This window comes from Camelus ferus, chromosome 1 (genome assembly GCF_009834535.1).
Source record: "Camelus ferus isolate YT-003-E chromosome 1, BCGSAC_Cfer_1.0, whole genome shotgun sequence".
NCBI lineage: Eukaryota > Metazoa > Chordata > Mammalia > Artiodactyla > Camelidae > Camelus > Camelus ferus.
Genome location: NC_045696.1, coordinates 62,898,503 through 62,916,999, shown reverse-complemented (window position 1 = coordinate 62,916,999; position 18,497 = coordinate 62,898,503).

Genomic DNA, 18,497 nt, shown 5'->3' with positions numbered 1-18,497 from the left:
GGCCAGATGCCCACCCCATCCCTTTCAGCTAGGACAGTATGTGGCCACCCTGAGCTAAGGCTGCTCCCTCAGGGGGTCTGTGAGGTGGTAGGCATCCTGTTCCCTGGGGTTCCCCTCTGGCTCTGCCACTTAAGGAGGTTAACTTCCCCCAACTCCATCTTCCACCTCCCATGAACATTTAACTGTGTACCTGATGGAGCCAGACTCAGAGTGGGCTGGTTCCTATCGCCCCACGTAATTCTCTCAACAGTGCTCCAAGTTAGAAATCCCTTCTTTATAGTCAGAAACTGAGACCCCATAAGTAAAGGTCACCTGGGTATGAGTGGTAGAACCAGAATTGGAACATAGTTTGACATCATTCTAAGACTTACTTTCTTTCTATTCTGTTGTCTTCATTTTCCTTTGCCATCTTCATAGTCAATTTATCCCTTAGACCCTACATCATAAAGAACGTAGTTACTTATTCAAGAGAAGGGCAAGCAGGGCAGGATTCTGACAGGAACTGCCCCTATCTACTCCCTTCCCCATGCAGCAGGGCAAGGGGCCCTCTGGCCAGCCTTCCCTTCCAGGACAGCTGGGCCCAGCGTCCAGAGCAACCCCAGCAGCAACCATGCTGCACGTGCACTCAGCTCATCCTCCCCAAGCCAGCTGGGGCAGCACAGGAGTAGTCTGGAAACAAATTAAAATAGACCAATTATTTTCAGGGTGTCGTTTAAACCACATCAGAAAAATTGCCTATCAATAAAATTGGATAACAGCCCCGGCAAACCAGTACTAGTAATTATAATAACTTGATGGCAGTAATTACTTTTCGTAAAACTTGGTTACTTCCCACCTCCAATAAATCTCCCCCACGATAATTCTGCAATATGTAATCATTGTACAGAAAACCAGGAGTCATTACCAAGCGTGCTATGAAGACGCACTGAATTTCGTGCCCTTGCCAAAGAACTTGAATGGTCTATGGTTCATGCAGCCCATTGGCAAACACCCAAGCCTCAGATATCAGGATGGCTCTTCGGCTGGAGCCTGAGGTTGTGGTGTGAGATAGTGTAAACCTTTCCACACTTCTGGTTTTTGCTAAGAAACCGGTAGTGTCAGGGGACAGCAGCCTAATATGGTGACGGCAGAGAGCACAATGGAGACCATCAGAGGAGCTGGACAAATCAAGCACCCTCCCCTCACTTCGCCTGGTGCTCCAAGCCAGGTTTCCCTGCTCACAGACTGAAGCAGACACACAGCAGGAGCTCCCGCTCCTAGGAGAGCGCTGGATGGGCAGGGTGGGATGCTGAGCCCTAGTCCCGTCCTTGTCAGTCAGCACACCGTGAGGCCTTGTTAAGCCTCAGCTCTTCTGTGGGCACGAGGTTGCTGGTCTGTAAAGATAAGGCTTACACCATTTTCCTTTTGCATTCATTAATTTGTTCCAACACATCTTCCTCAAGTGCCTCTTCCGTGCCAGGTACTATTTAGTGAGAAGGACACAGCAGTGCTTGAGACATTCCGTGCCTTTTTGATGCTTATGATCCAGTGGAGAATACACTGAACAGGTAATAACAGGCCTGCTAACTATCATGATGAAGAAACAGAGGGTGCAACGGAGATCTTTAACAAGGGGTCTAATCCAGCTTATTGGGTCGGGGGAGAGGGTAGTTAGGGAAGGCTTCCTGAAGGTAGCAACCCTTAAGCTAAAACAGATGCCTAAGGTGGAGAGAGGAAAGATGTTGATGCCTAGGACGAGGAGGGGGCTTCACCCAGAGCCTGGCATTCCTTGGGGGCAGGAGGCCTGTCTTGGTCTTCTTCATAGGCCCTGGTGGAAACTGGTGGACCTTGGATAAGTGTTTGCTGGCTGGCTGGCCATCTGTTATTTCATAAATGTTGTGAAGCAGCTCTCATGACCCAGACTCTACCGATAGGAACCCAGTGCAGGTCCTATAGCCTGCTCTTGGTAGAGTAACATCTGCCAACCTCCAGATCAGTGCTCTGTCCAGATGTGAGGGTCAGATGAGGTCCCCCAAGCAACAGGAGTTTGAGACGGAAGAGCTGCTGACCACATGAGAAAGGGTGACAATTTCTGTGGCTTTCTTTTTCTCTCTCTCTCCAAATGGGAACCACTGAGACTTTTGCTCTGAGAACAGCTGCCCAGCTGCCTCATTTTCCGCTTGGATGTAATTTCAGAGTGTGAACTTGACACTCTTGTGCTTCCTATGCCATCCGTGCCTGAACTGGCAATTCAAGGGGGCAGTCCCCGCTCCTTTCTGGAAGCCAGAAAAGTCCCTTCTCTATAGGCCCTGGGGAGCCCAGCTGCTCCCCTGGGGTCAGAACGGGACTGGAGGGATCTCCAAAGCCCCCCATCACACCCTCCCAGAGCTGTCAGAGAATCACACTGGTGCTTGCCTGGGGCAGGCGGAGGCCAGGAGCAGACATTTCCATATTTATTGGTTATTTAGCATCAGTTCAAAAGTTTGATAAGTCCCAAAGGCAGACACATTATATTCACTCCCTAAACCAAGGGAGGCTCTGCTATCTGTTCCAGTTGGAGTTAGCGCTGTCAGCTGAGGGCATTTTTATTGCGTTGAATGCTCATTATTTCAGAGGAAGTTGCCCTGGTGTTTGATCTTATTTTGAATCAATTCTCTATCCCTAAAGGCACGCACACTACCACCTCCTTCATCACCCGGGTCAGGGGAACAGAGCATTATTTGAGACAGGAATCAGGGAGAGTGTTTCTTCCCACACGACACACAGATTCTGGACAGACTGTGGCTGTGGTCACCCTCAGCACCCCCCCCCCGCCCTTTCTCTATACCCCTCAGTGAGTTACAGTGACCCTACCTACTCAAGAGAAAAACTCACGCAGCCGTATCCCTAACAGTTCTTCCCACTTCTCCCCATTTACTTGTCCCAGTCACGGGATTGCTACTGGCTCAGACACAATAATAAAAGACAAAATATTGAAATCAGGCAGAATAATTGAAGGTGGTGGGGAATGAGATAATTATGATTGAAAACCTGGATTAGTAGGACCTACTGCAATTGTGTATGAAACCAGATAGTAATAGAGTTCAGCCTATTTAATAAAAGGCATGTAAGATGGTCAGAGGAGATCCCCTGAGACAGGATTCACCCAAGTGTTCAGAGTTTGATTTGTTGTCTTTTGATGTGTTCAGAAGATTGCATACAGATTGCCAGGCTGTCCCATCAAAACTCTGGATAACACCCTACTGCTTCTCTTACTTGGTGGTGACAACTCAAGGATGGACAATGGTTCTCTGGTGGACTTTTCAAGGCAAGGTAAGAGTTAGAGTTAGTTTGAAGTCTCAACTTTAAGGAAGTGATAGCAAGGCTATTCTGCACAGGAAGAAATGTGAGATTGTACCCAGGCACCTTCCCCCAGGATTCAATGGTCAGGACAGTGTCCCATGCCCATCCATTGGCCCATCACCAGCACAGAGAATGTGCGCTGGAGCTAGTCACGTGGAAGAAGGATGGGCACAGAGATCAAACCGGGACTCTGCCAGCAAAACACTCCATCTCCAACATCCCTGTCAAGCAGAGCTTAGACCACTGGAAAGAGTGTGGGAAGGGATGGGATAGGGTGAAGGGCTGAGATGGAAGGAAGGGGCCAGTGCATGGATAAGCAGGGCTGATTGCTATCAATCTTAGAATGGTGACAGGTGGGCTCCAAGCATTCACAGATCTCCTTAACGTGTTGTAGACATAAAACTCCTTCTTGACCTTGCTAAGTGTCGCATCTCAGAGTAACAAACTCAAAAAATGTCCTCCTTCTTAAGTAAAGTAGTAGCTAATTTTATTTGTCCTAAGCAGTCTTCATTAACAGATATTCCTCATGTGGCTCTTCTGGGATTTGGTCGACACACCTGCATTTGTGCATTTCATATACCTTTTGTCTCTGTATGCTTTAGAGAGGTCTTTTTGCCACATTCCTGATTTTTCGTCTACCCTGCCTTCTTTGATCTTCTCCAGCCACCAGATCTTTCTAAGGATATAGGGAGTACTCGCACAAAGAAAATTTTGCCCAGTCTGTGGCTGACCTTATTACTTTCTTAATGTGTCTTTCAAAGAGCAAAATGTTGGTAATTTTGAAGAAAGCCAGTTCTTTGAAATCTTTTTTTTTTCTCTTATGAAATGTGCTTTTTTGGTTCTAAGAAATCTTTGCCTACTCCCAAGGTTGCAAGTACTTCCTTCTATATTTTGTTCTAGAAACCTTACTTTTTCAAGCTTTATATTTCGGTCTATGGTCCATGTCTTGTTAATCATTCCATATGGTGTGCTATGAGGGCTAATGTCCACTTTTTTCCATAGAGATATCAATTGGATGGAACACTATTTGTTAAAAAGACTTTTCTTTCCCCCATTGAACTGCCTTGGCTCCTTTGCAGAATATCAAGTGAACATACACGTGTGGCTCTATTTCTGAATTCTGTATTTTTGTTTTCCTCATTGATTTCCATGTATAACTTTTTATCAATTTGACAGTGTCTTCATTCCAATGGTTTATAGTTAGTTTTTCAATTGGATGGTGTAAAAACCCTCCAACTTAAAATAAAATCACTTTGGTTTTTCTAGGTCTTTTGTATTTCCAAGTAAATTCTAGAATCAGCTTGCCAATCTGTGCTTTGAAAATGTCCACTTGAATTTCAATTGAGACTGTGTTAAATCTATAGGTCATTTTAGGGAAAATAACCATCCTACCAATATTGAGTCTTTTAATTCTTGCACAGGGTGTATCTCGCCATCTCTCCATTTATTTAGGTCTTTAGTTTCTCTCCTCAATTTTTAACTTTCCTTGTAAGGTCTTTTACATAGATGGTTAGATAAATACCTAAGTGACTTACATTTTGGGGGCACTATCAACATTTCCCACACCCAATTTCCCCTGTTATTAACATCTTTCATTAGAATCATCTATTTCTCCCTTTAATTCTGTCAATTTTTACTTCATATATTTTGAAGCTCTGTTATTGGATGCATGCACTTTTATGATCATTCTATCTCCCTGTAGCATTGCCCCTTTTATCATTATGAAATGTTTTTTCATGTGTGGTAGTACTCTTTCTCTTCAAGTTTACTTTATCTGATATTAATATAGCCACTCCAACTTTTTATGCTTTCTATTTGCATGATTTTTCTATTCTTTTATGTTCAATCTATCTCTGTCATATTTAAAGCACATCTTTTTTAGACATTGTGTGATTGGGTCTTTTTTTTAAAAAAATCCATTCCAATAATCTCTGCCTCTTAATTGAGGTGTTCAGTTCATTTCTGTCATTATCAGGACAGAATGGTATCAATTATCAATGTCATTATTGACATGTTTGAATTTAAGTCTAGCATTCTGTTCTTTGTTTCTTGTTTGTATCATCCGGTCTTTGTTCTGTTCTTCCCTTTCTGCCTCCTTTTGGGTTAACTGAATATTCCCTAGAATTGCATTTTAATTTTTCTATTGGCTTTTTAGCTAGACATCTCTGAATTGCTTTTAAGTGGTTGCTGTAGATATTTCAATGTATAACCTTAGCTTTTCACAGTCTACATAGAGGTAATATTATTCCATTTCACTTAAAATGTAAGAACTTTCTGTCACCATAGTCATTTTAAACTCCATCTTTTACACTATAGTTCTGACAAGTATTATATACACATACTCTATAAAACCCACAATGCAACGCTATCTTTTGCTTTAAACTGTAAAATATATTTTAAAGAAATTAAGAGAAAAAAGTTTAAGAAATAACATCCACCAAGTTCCCATTTCTGATACTCTTTATATCTTCCTAAAGATCTGATCTTCCATCTGGTACTGTTTTCGTTTAGTCTTAAGAAGTTTCTTTAGTATTGCTTAGTGAGCAGGTCTGCCGGTAAGAAATTATCCTAGCTTTTCGTTAATCTGAAAATCACTTTATTTTTTTCTTTATTCTTAAAGCATATTTCTTACTGGATATAGAATTCTGAGTTGAACATTTTTTCCTTCAGCATTTTACTTTTTATTTTACTTTAGAATAGTTGTTCTAAAAACAGCTTTTTATTTACAGAAAAAAAAATTGTAAAGATAGTACAAAGAGTTATCATATTCCCCACACCCAGTTTCTCTTATTAGTAACATCTTTCATGTATTATATACTCGTTACAATTAATGAATTTATATTTTCTGGAAGAGAGAGTGGAGAATTGGTATAATTTCTTCTTTAGATGTTTGGTTGAATTCACTAGTAAAACACATGGCCCTGGTGCTTTTCTTTTTGGAAAGTTATTAGTTTTTTATTGTGTTTCCTTAACAGACATAGGCCTATTCAGATTATCAGTTTCTCCTTGTTGGTAGTCTATGTCTTTCAAGGAATCAGTTCATTTCATCTAAATTATTAAATTTATGTGCATAGAGCTGTTCATGGTATTCCTTTATTATCCTTCAATGGTCACAGGATCAATAGATGAGCCTTCTTTTATTTCTGATATTGGTAATTGTTGTCTATTTTTTCCTGGTTAGTCTACCTAGAGTTTTATCAGTTTTATTGATCTTTAAACAAAAACAAAACAGCTTTTGATTTTATTGATTTTTCTCTATTTTTTTTTCCTGTTTTCAGTTTTATTGATTTCTGCTCCAATCTGTATTATTTCTTTTCCTTTTCTTGCTTTGGGTTTAAATTATTCTTCTTCCTCTAGTTTCTTAAAGTAGAAATTTAGATTACTGATTTTAAATCTCTCTTCTTTTCCAATATATGCAGTCAGTGCTACAAATTTTCCTATAAACGTGGCTTTCACTGCACCCCTCATATTTTGATCAATTGCATTTCTATTATCATTGAGTTAAAAATTTTTCTCTTGCAACTTCTTTGACCCATGTGTTATTCAGAAGTGTATTGTTTAATCTTCAAATATTTGGAGATTTTCCAGCTATCTTTCTATTACTAATAGTTATTTTATTTCTACTGTGGTCTGAGAATACTCTTTGTATGATTTATATTTCCTTATATTTATTAAGGTGTGTTTTAGGGTCCAGGATATGATATATCTTCATAAATATTCCTGTAAACTTGAGCAGAATGTGTACTCTGCTGGTTTTGGATGGAATATTTTAGAAATGTCAATAAGATCAAGTTGATTGATAATACCATTCAGTTCAACTATATTCTTACTGATTTTCTGTCTGTTTGATTTATCAATTCCTGAAAGAGGTGTATTGAAGTCCCCAACTATAATAGTAAATTTTGTCTACTTCTCCTTGAGTTATGTCTGTTTTTGACCCACGTATTTTGATGTTTTGTTGTTAGATGCATATCCATTTAGAATTGTTACATCTTCTTGGAGACCTGGTCCCTTTATCATTCTATAATGCCTTTCTTTATCTTTGATAATTTTCTGTATTCTGGAGTGAGCTTTGTTTGATGTTACTATAGTCATTCCAGTTTTCTTTTGATTTGTGTTGGTCTGGTATATCTTTCTCCATCCCATCATGCTTAGTTTATCTGAGTCTTCTCTTGTAGGTAACATATAGTTGTGTCTTGTTTTTTATTCAGTCTAACAATATGTCTTTTAATTAGTATATTTAGACCATTCACATTGATTTATCATTTTTTTAAGTTTGTAACAAGCATTAGCTTTTAATTCTTATCATTAACATAGTGCTTTCTTGACCTCATTCTTTTATATGTGTGTCCTTACTTCTGGACAGAGAACTCCACAGGCTTTCCACTTCCCTCTGTTATAAACACACTTGTGTTAGATTACACCTCAGAGGATTATGGTGGTGATGGAATAAGACAGTAGGTGAATAGAGGTCAGCAGTGGGTCTGGAGCACAACAGGCACTCAGTAATTAGACCATTCACATTTAAAGTGATTATTGATATAGTTGGATTAATATCAGCCATATTTGTAACTCTTTTCTGTTCATCATATTTATTCTTTATTTTTTCCTTCCCTTTCCTGCCTTTTCTGGTTGCAAATGAATATGTAATATGATTTCATTTTATCTCCTCTCTTAGCATAACAAATATACCTTATTAAAAATTTTAGGGGTTGCCCTAAATTACTTTAAATTACTACATTACATGTAAGGCTATAACAGTGTTCCAAATTCTTCTCTCCTATCCCATTGCTGTCATTCATTTCACATATCAATATGCTATATTCACCCAATAAACTGTTACCATTACTACTGAAACTAATAGTTAATCTTTTATATCAAAAATAAGAAAAATTAAAGACTTTATTTTACCTTTATTTATTTCTTCTCCAATACTCTTCCCTTCTTTATGTAGTAAGAAACTATTTTTAAAAAGAAGCTCACTCTGTGCCATCCCTTTTTTCTAAATGTTAATTCCCTTCCAGTTTCTATCTGCTCTTAAGTGCCTTCAGCTAGTTGTTTTTCATATTTTCTTCAGAGTTTGTAATTGTTGCCTTCAGGATGATTGGTCCAATACAAGCTACTCCATTACTGTATGAAGATCTCCTTGTTTGGGGCTATTACATTCATTTTCTTTTGTTTTTTAATAGAGGTACTGGGGATTGAACCCAGGACTTTGTGTATGTTAAGCATGCACTCTACATTGAGCTATTACCCTTCTCCCTACATTCATTTTTCATATGAAGTATTGTTTCGTAATTCTTCTTCCTTGATCATTCTTGTTTATGTGGACTTCATAAGAAACGCTTTTCCATCTTTTTCAAATATACGTTTGGACTTTTTTCTTACCCTAACTGAATTTCCTTATGTGTGCCCTCATTCCATAATTCACTCCAACAGTGTTTATTCAGATTCTACCATATGCTACCATGGGCTAAGCACTGGGAATTCAATAATGAATAAATTCTATTTCCTATTCCTAAGGAGCTCCAAGTCTAGAGGCAGTGACACAAATCTCACATTTGTACAATCCAAAGTCTCATCACACAATCCCAATAAGAAGCCTGTGAAATTCATGTAACCAGTATTGCAATCCCTGCATAACAGATTTGATACCCTCCCTCCCCCTGGAGTTGTTTAGAGGAATTTTTAACCATCATTAAATCAGCATTTCCCTGCTGCTGCTAACCTGGAGACACAGCAAGCCATTGATGGACGTATAACATAAGAAAAAAGTTTTGGTTAAGTCTCTGAGATTTGGGAATAACTTGTTACCAAAGCCTAACTGGGACTATCTTGACTGATATAATGATTTATTCCTTTGAGGTTCCCCTCAGGGCCACCCAAATCAAATGTTATTATATACTCTAAACAGGGATCCAACTTCTGTGAAAATTCACCTGGTTTCTTTTACTGATGCATTATCAGACAGACATGAATATGGTTTTATTTCTGGAGCTAATAATCTGAAAATTCAGAGAGGTGAAGGAGTTTCCTAAAATCATACAGCTTATAAATCAAAGAGTTGGGACTTGAACCCAGAACTCTTAACTCCCAGTCCAATCTTTCTCTACCTTATAATCTCCCTCATTTTGAAACTCTTCTGTCTTGTTAGTGTGTTTTTAGTTACGTTTCATGTTGTGTCATATTTATGAGCTTAGTTGGGAAAATGAGCTGGGTTTTGATCCAAGCATTTGTATTCTCTCAGAGGTAAAAACAAATACATGCCTGACTCTTTAAAAAGAGATCCTTTCTGGCAGCTTCCGCCCAGAGAGAGACAGGAAAATTCAGCAGAGGCTCCATCTAGGCTGATAGACTGGCCAAGTTTAATCAGAGAATATCTTTGAACCAATGAGGGGAATGAGGACCTTTTATCCAATGAGAGTCATTGTAGGCAAGCAACCAGCCTATTATCGACAGTTGGCAGCTGGAGAAACTGTGCATTTCTGCCAGAGCAGTGCTTTGGATGAGCATAAAATCCTGTCAGGAAACTAAAGGGAACAGAAGTGATAAAGTGGACCATTATATTAGCCAGTAGCTAAAAGTATTATTTTAGTTATTATTATTTAGAATGTTCTGTCAACATACTCTTTCCAATTGAAATACCCAGTAGTCGTAGAGGAGAAATCTAACTGACATCACCTAAACTGATCAGTCAAACTTTACCATCCCCCATAATGGGACAGGCACCCTATGCTGCCCTCTCATGAAACGCAGTGGAAGTAAATAACATCATCTATGTAGTGCTCCTGCCGAAAATGCTTCACATACATCTTGTGGAAACAATCAGAAGCATTTCAAACATTCAATCTGCAGAACAACTTGCCTAGATTCCTCAACAATGTCAGCATCATAAAATATTTTTTTAAAAGTTGTGGAGAATATTCTAATTTCAAAGAGACTAAAGAGACATGGCAACTAAATGCCATGATCCTTGATTATATCCTAGATATTTTAAAATCCAGCTAGAATGGACATTGGGAAAACTTGAATGGGAACTATATATCTGATAATAGTTTTGCATCATTGTTAAGTTTTCTCAAGGTGACTGTGATTATGTAGGAGAACGTCCTATTTGCAGACACATAGTATTGAAGTGTGAAGAATCACGGTGTCTACAACATACTCTCACATGGTTAAATCACCTTAAAGGTATATACATATGCACATATGAACACATTTTAATATATAAATGGGTGTGTGTGTGTGTGTGTGCAGAGAGACAGAGAAATAAAACTAATATGGCAAAACATTAGAGCTGGTGAATCTAGCTGAAGGATATTAGTCTTAATTTTCTTTTATTGGAATATTACAGAAAAATACACAGATCATAAGTGTATGGCATTGCACTGCTCTTGAAACTTCTGTAAGATTGAAAAATTTTAAATAAGACTTTTTTTGGGGAAAAAGTAACAATCAGAGTAGGTTATCTACACTAAAGAAAAGTAGTTATATACAGTATTTTTAAAAGCAGGCTATATATACTCTGGGTTAGTTGCACATGCCTAAGTAGGCTGAACCAAAAACTATGTTACTGCTACCAGTTGTCTCCTCTGCTTGGAGATTTCCCAGGTGGGAGTAGATTTAGGAATAAATTTTGAGACTTTCTAGTACTTGCCACAAGCCTCAAGCTCTGTAGTAAGTGACACAGTCTCCTTGTGTCTTGTGAGACTTGCCTACTACGGACATAGAAGTCTACTTGGGGGTAGGGGGATGTGTTAAACCTAGAGCTATTCACAAACTGGGGATTTTCCAAAGCAGGGGTAAGCATGTCCCTCTTGCACCCCACTGTCCTACTCTGGGAAGGAGCCAGTAAACCTGCAGAGGTCAAGGAGCCTCCTGGGAGGAAGAGCCCCAAAGCAACCCTGACTTTCCCTTTGAAGATCCACGTTATTAGAAGCTTGGCCTGAGGTGACTGGGTCTGGGGCCAGCTGGCAGGAAAGGACTCAGAGTAGATCCATCCCCTTCCCCCCAGCTCCTCCTAGGCTGGGAAACTTGGCCGTGGAGTCGGAAAACAAAGGAACCTTAGCCCTCCCCCAAGTGTGGAGTCCCATCCCCCTCCCCGCACCTTCCGGTTGGTGGTGGGCGGCTAAGACTGGAAGGAGCAGCAGGGTCTTCTCAGGAGGTCCTCCTTTCTCCTGTTCAGCTCTTCCAGGGCCCTGAGCGCCTGAGACTTAAGGTGGGAAGTCCTGAGAGGGAAGGGACTTCCTGTGACTTTAGTGGTGGAGGTGGCCAAGGGATTAGCTGGAACATTACAAAAAGATGTAGTCATATTTGTCTTCCGAGCTAGTAAAGCAAGCTTTTGTGCATTTTCAGGGGTCAAAGTCATTTTCAGAGTCAAAGAAATGTTAACAACCTATTCCTCATCTGTAAAACCTACACCCAAACACACCCGACTCAAGGGCACAGGGTCACATTCTCACTTCTGCTTCTCGCTGTCCATCCAGTTCCCCCACAGTCCCCGCCCCCAGGGGAGGGGCAGGTGGGAAGTGCAGATGGTGAGCCCAGCGTGCCTGAGACCCTAAACCCTGATCCAGGGATGTGGCTTCTCCCCATCACATTCCCTTCCCCGGCCTTGACCTGCCCTCAGTGAAGTAATACTAGGGCTCAGCACTGCACTGGAAGCTTTGGTTCTGGGGAAAAAAAAAAAGTTTCTTTTCTGGCTTCAAATAAGGCTGAATGCTCTTTCACAAAATGGTCCAAAAGTAAGAATTATTCATTTCCCTGAATTGATTGGGTTTTGCAATAGGTCTCTGAGCCAGGACGTGTGTTTTAAGTGAAATCACACATACTCAAAGTATGTTTGTGTAGCCCAGTTTCCTTTGGAAAAGCCAATGGCTGCTACATAAGGATTTTTTTCCCCCCTTAACTCCAAAGTAGTAATCTGGAGCTCAGGAGCCCAAGGATATGAATTATGCTCTCAAGTTTGAATTTTATTTGTTTATTTTATTTATCTTTATGGTGATAAAACTAAACCTATTCCAACAAACAAGAGGATCCAACAGTCCTTCTCAGACCAAGAAAACTGAGGAATTTGACTCATGACAACAGTCTCCATTGCCAAAAACTCTATTTCTTTTTTTTGAGGGGGGGGGGGTAATTAGGTTTGTGTATTTATTTATTTTTCTTTAATGGAGGTACTGAGGTTTGAACCCAGGACCTCATGCTTGCTAAGCGTGTACTCTACCACTTGAGCTATACCCTCACCCTCAAAATCTCTACTTCTACTGACCAGTTCAGTGTTTACCACGGGAGGAGCATCAACCAAAAGTAAAATGTTGTCAAAAACTTTATCCACTTGTGTTGCAGCCGAGCAGCACAAGAGGCACTAGTTTCTCCGGCCCTGCTGCTAGCATCGCGGTTTCATTTTAGGACGAGGCACGGTATCTAGAAATAAATGTCAACACCCTGCTTGATGTTTTGCCGGGGCTTGGCTTGGCCCCGTAATTGCAGGATGAATTCCAAGGGCAGGCCCTTCCGTAAGAACACCGCCTACCTTTCAACAGCCTGTCTCACTGAACTGCACCTGTGGAAAGAGAGCCACAGCCAACATCTCTTTGTGGCAAAGAAAGATATCCAGAGTTTGTGGTGTTAAAATCAGGAAAGTGCTCTGGTGTGAACAAGACTCATTTGCAGACAGACTGACAACAAACTCTACATCCTTTTTCTAGGGGGACATGGAAAATGGCTACATTAAAATACTGTATTTCACATTCTCGAAATAATTGAGCTTCCTGACGGGCATTCTTCTCTGAGCTGGAGAGGAAGCTTGACTCAGCCCAGCTTTGTGGACACAGAGAGTCCTGAGGCACAGGCCAAAGGCAGGACGGGCTTGCGCAAGAGAGATGGGGTTTGGGGGAGGGGTGCGGCCCCAGCCCCTCCACAGCTTGGGGCACAAGGGGTGGGGGACAGAGAGGAAAAGAGTGGGAAAAGTTGGACCAAGACTAATTGAAAGCCAAGGTCGTTGCTCTGATTCAGTCATTCCTTCCTGGAAAGAGAGCGTTTTTGTGCTTAACCTCACGGCCTCAGATTTCCAGGATGTTGCTGGCTCGCTGGGTCTCTCTGGGGCTTATTTACCAGGTTTCTAGGCCCTGGGACAGAAAGATGTGAGAGGAAATTACTCAAGTGGGACACAAAGAGAAATCAAAGGCAAAGCGAAAGACTTTTATGATGCTGCTCACACACATCTTCCCATGGAAATTATGCATCAATTAAACAGATGCCATATGTTTATTGCCTACTACAACTTAGAAGTATCTTTCATGAAGTTTTAGACTATTTCCCACCCCTACCAAGAATGTCATTTGGAGAATGTTCAAAATGATAAATCAAAGGGTGAAAAGCAAACTGAAAACATCTAGAACACTTAACCTTTTGCCAGCCCATCTCCGAATATGCCTAAATGTATGCAAAATCTTTCTGAAAGTTATCAAAAGGGAGAGGACAACGTCTCTGCAAGGAAACTTTCACAGTCTTCTCCTGCCCATTGTTGGATTTACCTGATCAAGTCAGTCTGTGCTTTAATGCAGCACTTGGCACATGGTCAGGGATCTGTGAACAGATGCATGTGAGGATAGCAACGGGCAAGTGATCTGGGGGTCTAGGGACTGGAGGACCGCTGTGGTGTACTTGATAATGCTGGACATGGGTGAGGTCTCAGAGCAAGAAGGTGTTGTCTGGTGAGAGGCTTTTCTGAAGGGAAGACCCAGTCAGTCTTTGAAGATCTCCCCTGTGGACAAAGGCGCACTCTGTACTGTGTGGCCCCCAATGACCAAGGTAGGACCCAAAGGGAAACAGGGCTTAGTTATTTCTATCAAGTGTCTCAGGAGGCGGTGAAGCCCCTGACCTTGGCATATCTCTAGCAAATGCTAGATGGCTATTGTGGGAAAGCTCTGGAAGGGACTCTTGTGTTGTGTAGATGCCAGAACCAGACCGGAGAGTCTACAGTAAGTATTGACTCAGAGAAAGGCAGGGCGATCAAAGGCTATTTCCCCAAGGAAGGAAGTTTTCTGCTATCAGCATTCCAGTTTCCCAGCAAAGGTTCATTTTGAAAAGGTCAGAGCACATAAGCAGCATAACTTCCTTAGAGGAGAGCCTTAACTTATTCGTTCTTGGGCCCCTCTCCAGAGTGTGGCACAACGTTTAATGAATGAATGGTGATGTGTTCTGCAGGGAAGATGGCAGCATACGATGTAGCCCAAGCATAAGGGACAAGCCGAGGAGTGGTGGAAGCAGGCTGGGTAAGTACGTGGGGGCAAGATTATGAAGGATCTTAAGTGCCAGACAGAAGAATTTGCACTTAGATGGCAAATGAGCACATGCCCCAGCCAAAGCATAGGGAGCGGTCAGCTCCTACTCCCAAATCTCCCCAGTTTACACCTCAGCTGTCCTTCTGCTCACACCCCAAGTCTCCCCATCTCACACTCTCAATCTCCCAAGATCACACTCCAAGTATCTTCTAGATCAGGATGGTTGTGAAGTATTTCTGTGGAGTCTTTTCAAGACTTACTCCTGGCTGGAGTCAATTGATCAACATCATCGTCCATCCAGTCTCTCTAAGACTGTGGCAGAGACAGCTAGCATCACCAAAAACTGATTTTTCCCTTGTAGAGTGTTGAATCATTGCTACAAAGCAGCTTCAGTGTCAGAGACTGTATTTCTCAGCCTCTCTTGCATCCAGGAGGAGAGGATGGGATTTAGTCATCAATAAGGTAACAGCATATTTGACTTCTGTGTTGTTATGGTTAAGAAGTAGGGTGTCTTCTCCATGGTCTCTTTAATCAACCACCAGATGAATGAAGAGGCTGTAGCAGAGAGAAGACTTCAAGACAGAAAAAAGCCAGGATCGTGGAAGGCTGCCCATGAATGCCTGTATTGGACTGAATGTCTATTGCGTTAAGGCACTGAAAAGTTTAGGTTGTTCATCCTGGGAGTTATAATATCCCAACACACATAGAGACCGAGCTGGAATCACTTAGAGCCCCAAGAATGGACTCAGGATCAAGAAGCACCTAAAAATGTCAACCACACTTGGTGGATGAGTAAGTCCAAATTGTTTGGGTCCTCAGCACTTTGGAAGAGGCTCTGAGTAAGAGGTGTGCATTCCCCTCTGAGGGATAAGGCCTCAGATTAGATCCTGACTTTGGGGAAGGGTATAATGAGGGAGGGTGAGTGCAGAAGGGTACAGATACAGGACTCTAAGGCACAAAAGTTTCCAAATACAATTTTGCAGCGATATTTGGTCCTTCCTCCCTTTGCCAACATCTCCAGCTGCCTGCCTGGCCTCCGGGCTGCAGAGCCCACATCCCTCCACAGACACTTAGTGCTGCCCACATCATGCCCAGCACTGAGGGTGGCTCACTAACTAGGATACAGTCCCTGCTCCAGGGAACACGCTGGTGAGAGGGGACATGAAAATAAATCTCTGGGGAGGCTGAGCACTGCTGAAATGTGCTGAGGAGCTGAAAAGAGTGTTACTGCTACCTTAAGAACCACACAAAGCCAGCCACACTCCAAAATGATAACTTTTCTTGAGCCCATCAAAGAGCTGAGGTTTCAGAGCAACTCTGTAACCTGAAATCTAAGAAAAGATGGGGACTTTCGAGAAGAGACAGTTAGGTGGGCACTGGTTCGTCTGCTGGCAGAGCATGAGAGGAAGACATACCAGGTGTAAGAGTTCAGCTAAAATTGTAAATGACTCCCTGGAGACTGAGCGTGAGCAGGCATGGGCATTGCAGACCCAAGAGCAGCTGCAGACACAGGCTCATATATTCTCGTAAGATTTTCTCCAATAACCTGCACCAGGTGCTCTCAAGAAAGATGGGGCAGGTGGGACCACAGAATGCTCCCTCAGTGGTGCAGTCACGGGGGTAGGAGCAGCTGATGCTTTGGAAAAAACAAAAAGGCCCATCCAGAACCTTCTGCCCTGTGGCCGTATGCCATTGGTGAAGAAGGGTAAATCTTGTCACCCCAGGGAACTCATTGTAAGCGGGGGGAGGGTACAAACCTCCACCTCTGAGGGGGGTGGGAAACCATCCTGCATCCAAATGGTTAGAGGTCTTCTGTCCCCAGGGTTGGGGTAGGTGAACTTTCTTTAGTGCAAGAACAGCCTAACATATGTGGCATGCACTAAAGTGTTGAATCTCTGATTTCAAAATGCCAGAATGGCATTAAAAGGAGCTTGGTCCGAGCTACTCTGTCCACCGCCCAGCAGTATCAACCCTGTGGGCAAAGTGACAGGAAGCTTTGGGGAAAGGTTGTCTCCAAGATGGCCGGAGGAAGCGAAAGTGAGATTCTGCTTCCCGCGGCCTGGAGGTGCTCTCTCCTGAAAGGCTGCCCCGTGAGAGCGCCACAGAAAAGTTGACAGCACAGGCTATCTGACTTCCTGGCAGTGGGAACCATTATTTAGCCAAATGGCCTCCAGGCTAGTAAGAAATCCTCCCTTCCAACTTGACAGATTGTGTTTGAGAAAGCAAATGGAAAGGCAGACATTTTGCCAGCTTCCCCCCATCTTTTTTGGGAGGGGAGAGGAGAGGACATGAGAGTTTTGTTGACAAGTGCCTTAGGACGGGATAAAACTTGTCAGCGCTGAAACACTCAAGTAACCCAAAGGCTATCTCTCCATAAGAGAGCATTTCTTACCATCAAATCTCAAGTCATAGCTTTGATTTCACAAAAGTTTTAACCTTATGGAAAATTAATTTTAAATAGTTGCTTAAAATTCTTTCCCTTGTTTTAAATAAAATCATGTTAACTTCTTTTCCAGCGAAACAGTAATTTCTTGCTCCAGTTTTTTAAAAAACCTTTTGGAAGCTCTGTGCTTGTAAACTAAATATTAGGCCAATGTCTTATGATCTCACCTGGAGATGATATGAATCAGGAAATAAAACAAATTACTCTCCCAATGAGAATAACAGGAACCCTTCAGGCCTTCACACTGGAACTATGCAAACAAACCAGCAAGGACTAAATGTGTAGACCAGCAGCAGATTATTGATTAAACCAGATTTCTATCATTTGATGATATTTTTCCCCGAATTTTCTTATTTGCATAGACCCAACCTCAGCATTTTACATGAACTCAGAGCCAACCGTGAATCTTCAAACCCCTAGTAATAATTCCCAATAGATTTCTTCCACAGAAGAAAACCCGACACTCTTAACTTCGTTGAAGCTGAGTGTAACACTTAAGGACTAACAGAGGGAGCTGGGAAGTTGGACTTGGAATTCAGACAGGCATGCATGGATTCAAGTCCTGGCTCAGCCATTAATCAGTGGCTGTGACTTTGGACAAAGTATTTCACCTCTCTGAATCTTGGTGACTTCATCTATTAAACGAATGATTCTCATCTTACAATTGCCTAAGAGCAGCTAAATGAGATCATACAGCTGCAAGCATTCATCAGCGGTCCTGGTGTTAGGTACTTAGATAAGTGGGGGCACCAGGCAGACAGGTGGAGGAGCAGGAGGATGGTTGGGAAGATGGCCACCTCCAGCATAAAGGGGCTTTACTTCCTCTAAATGAGCACCAGTAAGAAACCGGTTAGAACCTGACAGCTGCAGCTGTGCAGTAGTGAGAAGGACCTAACCGGACATGACCCGGTGCTCATTGTAATATAATTAGCGCTGTGATTTAGGCCCCCCAGGGGTTTTTCTGTGTGCATCATGGGTAAGGACATGCCCAAAGAGGACAAGCATGACCAGGCATTCCAGGGGCAGAGCCGTCAATCAATCAGAAGACTACCTCTAAGCGAGGGTATAAGATAGGGGACCAAACAGAGACCACTGCTTTTCCTCCCTGGGCTCAGCCCACCTCCTGTTCTTGGAGTTATACTTGCCCTTTGCTACATAAATCCTTACATAATAATAAATAATAAATAAATCGCTATGCAACACTCCATCTCCCATCTGAAATTGTCCTTCGGGTAAGACAAGAACTGGGGTCTTTTCCCTTCCCCTTTTGGGGTAACAATGGAATGCAATAAGGGCCCAACCACTGTTAGCTATCATTGTAAGGAGAGGAAGACTCTGCCACCAATGATCCCTCCTAGGGAGGCACTTCCATCTCTAAAATAAGGCAGACAGACCAGGTCATCAGCAAGGGCCCCTCAGAGCTGACACCTGCGGGCTTATTGCTA